The following is a 7,921-nucleotide window of genomic DNA, read 5'->3' on the forward strand; positions in this document are numbered from 1 at the left end:
ACTCTTCAATCATTGTGAAGTGAAGCCATAACAGAAAGGATTCTTGGGGAAGATTTGTTAAAAAATCGATCAATAAATTTTGATCAATATTTCCCTCAACATTGATCTTATCTTATCTATCGGCAATAAGTGTTTTGAAGAAGTTGAAATTGGGGCGCATAGTATAGAGCCTGCCAATCGATGCTTAAAATGATTAATTTTTTGGCAATTTTCTATGTTTTCTGCGCCCAATAAAATGGACATCACAAAGAATTGACAATATCTAAAATTGGAACGCATCCATCAATATTGAGGGATTTTGTGAATGATTTAGATCAATTTTTTTTATCAACATTTCCCTCGATAGTTGATGGAAAATTATGAAGTTATCATTCTGGGGGATTGTCGTACACTAGTAAAATTCGGTGGTTACTTGCGGTGCACTTACAATTTTAGAACTTGTGATTCGCGAGGCGTAATCCATCTGATTAGTTTTATGCTAACTTGCGGAGCGAGATTGTCAGGAGAAAGAGAGGGAGAGAACTGAATTTGATTTATGAAAATGAAAGTTATGAATTCAAGTGGTTGTATGCAACTAGGAACAGTGTGATCAGACCTGTCTGATTACGAAGCGGGAAACCAAGAAAAGACGCAACTGAATAACTCAAGACAAGGGGATGAACAAATATGAAATGATAAGGAAGGTTAAAAAAATTGAACTAAATAAACACATGATTGGAATTTTACTGCGTCAAATAAATAAAAGAATAATATAAATATAATATAAAAATGTCCACGGGTATCAAATACCCCTTGTTGCGATAAAACAAATTGTGAAATTAGCAATTTTCCTTGATAACAAATAATAAAAATATTTACAAATTGAAACTTGGTCCCCGGTTAAATACATAATAACAATATATGTACTGGTTATCATAGCTAAAAAATAGAGTTATATTGAATTTTGAATTTACAGTTTTGATTGCGAAGTTATGAGAGCAGTTTTGTTTGCAAAAATGACTAATCAGACATCTCTTGATTTTCCGCTCCAAAGACTGCCCATGTCTGGGTATCCTGATCGATAAGTGGTAGCACTTGCGGAGTAGGTGGTGAAACTTCTCCGATAAGTGGAGAAATGTTGGTCTCTTCAGGTTGTTGTACAGAAAAGTTCTGCACTGTTTCGACAACCGATGCAGGGGAGGCTGGAAATTGTCTACGTCTCCCGCTCGGCGCGGACGTTTGGGTGGAGCTGCAATGGCTGAAACTAAAGAAAAGCTGTTGAAACCGTAGTATGATGGGCTACGGCGTTTCTGTCTCAAGAACGTTTGACCTGCGTTGTCGATAGTGTTGGCTCCTTTGTTGCAAGGCTGAGGGAGGCGCAGATTATGTGGGCAATACCAACTCATGTGCCACATCGGTCTGATTGTCATTAATCTGATTCCGGATGGCGAGAAAATCAGGAATTTTAGGGAAGCGCCCTCGCATAGCGCGTGAGATGCTTGCGCGAGAGGACGAAACACCACTGCCAGGATCTCGCTATCGATGTTTCATTTTTTTTATCGCTTTTCAGTTTTCTTTTCAGATTTTTAGTGAAATACTTTTTGTGGCTCTGGATCTGTTCGTCCAGGTTTTTTTTCATGATGTGGGTCCTCGACGATCCGCAGAGACTTTTAAGGATGTTTGTTGCTCCTGGAGCGTTCCGAATTTGCAATATCGCTATTGCGTTCCGTTACTATGGGTTTTCCGGGCTCTTTCATTCCAGAGGTTGTAGGACTGACCTTCGAAATATGAGTTCCAGGAGCCAAAACCTCAGACAATCCTTTCAAATTTTTCTTCGAGCTTCGTTTTCCGTGTATTTTCCGGTGAAGTTTAATTTTAACTGCTTTTTCCGTAATCGGGATTAGCCTGCTTGGGCCTGTTTGAAGGAAACGTGATTCGCCATCCGTGCTCGCCTGTTCGCGTTCATTGGCTTTCCGGGTAGCCCGAGTCATGCCGAGTTCCACTACAATGTCACTGCAATATCCATTGAGCCATTTGTCGTCGGGTAGAATGGCCTCGGGCATGACTGTGTCTTCATCATGCTTTACATGAAATGTGTTATACTTCGATTTTTTTTCATTGATACATGCCAGTCTATTCTTAATTGTTTGAATTAATCTTTCTACCAAACCATTAGCACGATGGTCATTAACTGGAGCTTCGAGGATTTGAATATTAATTCGAGTATAAAAAGTCGTATTTGATTTCCAACGAAACATTTTGCTCAATCCAGTCGGATATAGTGCGGAATTTCATGATTTTCGATGTACATGTACAACAATTTCAAAACATTTGGTCCATTAGCTTTTTCATATATATATATATATATATATATATATATATATATATATATATATATATATATATATATGCCGTAGGATATTTAGAAAAGCGGTCAATAGCAGCCAAGAAACAGACTTCATTGTCCTTTTCTCAAAAATAGGACCTCCAAAATCAATTTGTATTTCCTGATTCGGTTGAACATGTGGTATATGAGGTCGAAATTTCTTAGCAGGAATTACAGGTTTTAGATTCTTACCAATTGTAGTGCAAGGTTTTCACTCTGTCACTTTGACCATGAGCTCGCGATTCATATTGGGCAACCAGCAAGGTGTGGCCATACAGAGCATCCCCCAAATACCGGGTTGACTCGCGTAAATGTCGTCGATCAGGGTTTCGTGGAGGACGTTTGGGATTCATTAATGCACACGCAGCCGGAGCGAACGTGGAGGTCTCTCATATATGAGTGGATGTAAAGGTTAAGGGTTTTTAGGCGGCTTTCGTTATTTGTGAGGATACAATCACGAACCTCTTTTAAAACAACGTCTTTGCTGGTCAGGGAAGCAATCATGGATTTACTAAATGTTTTGTTTATAATGTGACCGAGTGGTCGAATTTGGGGGCTAGGTGATAGGAGAGTACTAAAATTAGAGGACGGGGCTGGGGATGGTGGAGTCAACGTTCGGGAAGGACTTGCGGCGCGAGTGTTTTTGGGGAGTTAGCTGGTTGATCAGCGGCGCAAGGTTGGCCGAATACGTAGAGGGTTGATTCGCGGTGCATAAGGAGTCAGTGAAGCGAACTCTAGTGATGCGCTTTTTAGAAGGCATATTGTATTTTTCTTGGTTAAAATGTTTAATGTCTAAATTTCAGTTGATTTGAGAAGAATTATTTAAAGAAGTAGGTAACTGATTTTTGAGTGATTTGAGGCAAAAAGCACTGATGCTATTTCTGGGTGGTGACTTTTAGAAATGTTTGTGGAATTTCTTCTAATTGCCGGGAAATTAGACTTAGTAAATTGAGTCTCGCGCTTTGCGAGGTACATATTATTCCAATTTTGGAAAGATCGTTTACATTGATTTGTCTTTTGCTGAGAATTGAAGTGTTAATTGGTAATTGCGGCTTGGGTTGTGCATATTTTAAATTGTTGAATTTACAGCTAGTTTTTTTAATTGGGTTTCGGGGCGCGGGGTATAAATAAGGATCATGTTTGTGTACGCGGGTAGCGTGTGTGCTAATAAAAATTATTGCAGAAATTGTAGCCTCAATTTTAGATGTGATTTGATGTGCGGGATCATATGCTTGTATTAAGTTGCTCAAATGAGGTGCGGGATTAGTAGGTTTTAAAATGATTAAATTCACTGAAGCAGATATAAGTTTTAAATTTGCCACAACAAATTCCTCATCAGAAGCAGAAATTTTTTTAGTTTTTTTTATTTGGGTGCCGGGAAATGTAATCCACAAGTCCAATTTCCGCCCCAAGCAAATGTTCAAAATCATATTGAAAAAGAAGTAGCCTATCAATCCAACGAGTTAAGGGGCTTTTGTAAAATTTATTGGATCAAATTTCTTTCAGTATAGGTACAAGAGCTCTGTGATCTGTAATTACTGTAAAATGTTTTCCATAAAGATAATTTTAAAATATTTGATAGACCAAACTACCCCAAGATGTTGGAGCTCAATAACACTATAGCGTTCTTCACTGTAATTTAAAATATTAATCTAGATTGAGATGTAAACGCAATTGGTTTCAAACCATCAACTATTAATTGTTCAAGTGCTGCCCCAAGACCGGAACGGGGTACGTGGCATTTTACGCGCGTCTTGATTTGCGGGTTGTAATGGCTATTTTTCTCGGCTTTTGCGATGCGGTTCTTTATTTCAATAAAACAGTTTTCATGAACCTCAGTCTTGATAAATTTTGATGACGTTCTTAACAAAGACCGGAGGGGATGGGTAAATTGAGCTTAATTTGGTGTAATTTTACTGATTTAGTGAACAGAACCCAATAAAGAACGAGGTTTCTTTACGGTCTTTGGTGCCTCAAAGGTCAAATTTGCGGAAGTCTTGCTCTCGATAGGTGAGGTACCTGTTTGTCAAATGTGGTAACCGAGCCAATATATTTCTAGTTTAGAGAAATAGCATTTTGGAAGATTGTTTCTAAGATTTTTGTGATCTAATATCTAATCTTTTGAGAAAATTCAAAACATACTGTTTATATTCGTCCTCCGATCCTTTACTTACAATCAAAGTATTGTCGAGGAAACAATGAGTATTTTTCAAATCAATGAGGGTACAATCTAGAGCTTTTTGAAACTCTGCCGGCATATCTGTTAGGCCAAAAAGTCCTGTTTGAAATCTGTATGTGCCTGTCATGTCGCCGCTTATTATATTAAAATTAAAATTATATGCTGTGTTAGGATCTATATTTAATTGGCTATACGCGTACTTCAAATCCAATGTAGAAAAAATGTTGTGTTCTGCGGTGCAGGAGCAGTAATTTTTTGAGAAGTAGATTCGATAAGCGTATCAATATTAGGCAATTGATATTTGTTTTTATGAACAACTTTATTAAGTATTTTGGAATCCAAAGCAAGTTTAATTGTTTGATCTTTTTTTTGGTGACTACAATGGGAGATATAAAATAATTGTCGGAGCAATTGGAGAGTTTTATATGTATTTTTCGTCTAATAATTTTTTGAGTTCTTTGTTGAGTTTATCTTGAAAGTCTATAGGTGTGATTCTACCCTTTTGAAGTCGAGGTTGAAAATATTCGTGAAAATTAGATATAGCCACATGATTTTTTGATCTTGCGATACGCGATATCAAATTAGGAAAAGTTTTTGCATTTTGCTCTTTGAATTCTGACGATGAAGAAATGCTGTTGACTTGATTACCTTGAGATGAAGAAGAATGCGTTACAGCTACGCCCAGTTGATCAAACAAATCTCTACCAATTAGAGATTTTAAACTGTTCGCGACGACGTTGAATGTTGCCGAGTTTAATGTCCAGCCGCTGCTTGTAACGGGAGAATTTATCTTTCCATCAACATGAATCGGTTCGATTGAGAATGATCTAAGTTGTGGGCTGACCTTCTCGTGAATCCAGATGGTATATGGACTTCTCTTTACTACTTGTAACGCGAGTGATTGATTGAATATACTGCACGCGCTCTCGGAGTCCACAAGAAGAGAAGTTGAACTGTTACCAATTTTGATAGGCATTTTGAGGGGTTCAATCTTTTTTATGTCATTCTCGATAGCTTTAACCATATTATCTTCCCCACTACTGTAGTCAGATCCGTAGAATTTAGTCAACCAAAAATATGTACTGAATCTTCCGGGTGCGACTCTTCATTCACTGTGTTCACAGTTCTCTTCTTGGGATTTTGGGGATTCGATTTCTTTTGCTTTCTGCAGACTTTAGCAAAGTGGTTCATTAACCCGCAGGTTTTACAGGTTTTGCCCTTCGCGAAGCATTTATCACGATGATTGGGTAACCAGTTCCCATCACAATTTGAGCAATATAGTGGAGGTCGTTTGTTCGGCTTCTGGAAATTGTTTGAGAATGACCAATTTGATGATCAGGGGTTGCTCGGAAACTGAATTGCATTCACGCTGATTGGCATGAGTCTTTTGTTATGCTGTTGAATTTGATGATAGTTTCGCATCCCAACTTCCATATTGATGGCCAGTTCTAATGCTTGACGCGGCTCCACTGTTTATTTTAGAGGTACCTTTTGATTCTGCGGATCAATCAGGTGGGTGATGAATACATCACGTATCCGTTTCTTCTTCTTTATTTTCAAAGTTGCAATTTTCGGCTAATTTTTCTTAACTTACCATAGAAATGTTCAACAGCTCCACCTCGAAGTTGTTTTGTTATTAGAAAGTCGTGACGATCAAAAGTGATGTTTCGAGGGCGATTGAAAGCGGCTTCCACAATCTTCCAAAACTCAGCAGTGGACAGTGTATCGATCATGATATGTGGGTTTTTACAGTTCAGAATTCGACATCCTTCCAACCCGATGCTCAAGAAAAGAAGTGAGACTGTTTCACGATCCGACAGTGGCTGTCGTACTCTAGTTTATTAGAGTAATGTTTCGCGGTGCGGGTGTTCGTAGAAATTATTACTTAGTGATTCGCGATTCGAAATCCTGATTGAGTTTGTTCGCGTTTACTTGCGGAGCGAAATTCAAGAAGAATAAAGATGAAATTATTTTGAATAGCAAATTAATGAGAATGAAGATTAAGGAAATATGAAGCACTTGTAAACAACGTGAATGCGTGATCAGACATGTCTGATCACGGGGCAGGAAACCAAGCAGAAAGTTAACAACAGATCACAAGACGCGAACTGAACAAAATATGAAGGGCAAATAAATGAACTAAATTTAGGGCACCATATAAGATATACTGCATAAAGCAAATTAATGAATAAAGATACATCAGGTATCACATACCCCTTGCATCGAGAAAGTAAATTGTAAAGTACAATTTTCGAATGTATAAATAATAACAATATTTACAAATTAAAACGAGGTCCCCGGTTAAATAAATACTAACCATATATTTGCTGGTTATCATAGCTAAAAATAGCTTATTAATAAATTATGAAAAAATTTGCGGTTTGAAGTACAATTTAAATATCCCACTCATCGTTATCAGATTGTTGTTCTTCCTCTTCGAGTGCCGTCATTGATTGTACGAGTGTGGGTGTAGCTATCTCTATAAAGGTGTATTACGTGGGGCGGGTGGTGACACGTGACCAATAAGAGGAGAGATATTCTGCTCTTCCGGTTGGCTTTCGGCGATTCGTTGTACCGACTCTACAATCGAATCGGGTGGGGGTTGGAAACTTTCCACATCTCCCGCTCGGCAGAATGGTAGAGCTGGGTGGAGAGCTTTCAAATCCATAATATGATGGACTGCGCCTGTTACGATCTGATGTGCGTGTCTGTTGTGCCGCCGGGACCGGTGCAGTATATGAAGACGACGCGGAATGTTCGCTATGCGAAGTTGTCATAGTTGCCGGTTGTTGATTCCGCATAGCAAGGTAGTTTGAAACTTTCGGAATTCGTCCCCGCATCGCGCGCGAAATATTGGATTTGGACGACGATAACCCGCTGCCCGGTTCTCTTTTCCTGTGTTTCATTTTCTTATCCCCTTTCTGCTTACGAGTAATTTCCTTGATGTGGCTGTGGACAAATTCTTCTACAATTTTCTAACCAGAACGAGGCCCTCTATGGTCTGCATAAGCCTTTAGGGGAGTTTGTCGCTCCAACTTGGTGCCGAATTTCGCAATATCGCTATTGCCTACTGTTACAATCGGCTTTGCGGTTTCCTTAAAGGTGGATGTTGTTGGGCTGACCTTTAAGATTTGCGAACCCGGCGCAAGTACTTCGTACAATCCTTCGATGTTCTTTCTGGAGCGTCTCTTGCCATGCACTTTCCATGCACGATTAAGTTCCACCGCACGTTCCTTCAGGGGAAAAAACTCTGATTGCTTTCGTCTTTAGGAAACGGGATTCTCCATCAGTACTTGCCCGTTCTCTCTCTTTTGCTTCATTCGTTGCCCGTGTTATGCCAATCTCCACCTCTATATCACTTCGATATCCATTCACCC

The sequence above is a fragment of the Convolutriloba macropyga genome, chromosome 10 (assembly GCF_964194025.1).
Source record: "Convolutriloba macropyga chromosome 10, txConMacr16.3, whole genome shotgun sequence".
Lineage (NCBI taxonomy): Eukaryota > Metazoa > Xenacoelomorpha > Acoela > Convolutidae > Convolutriloba > Convolutriloba macropyga.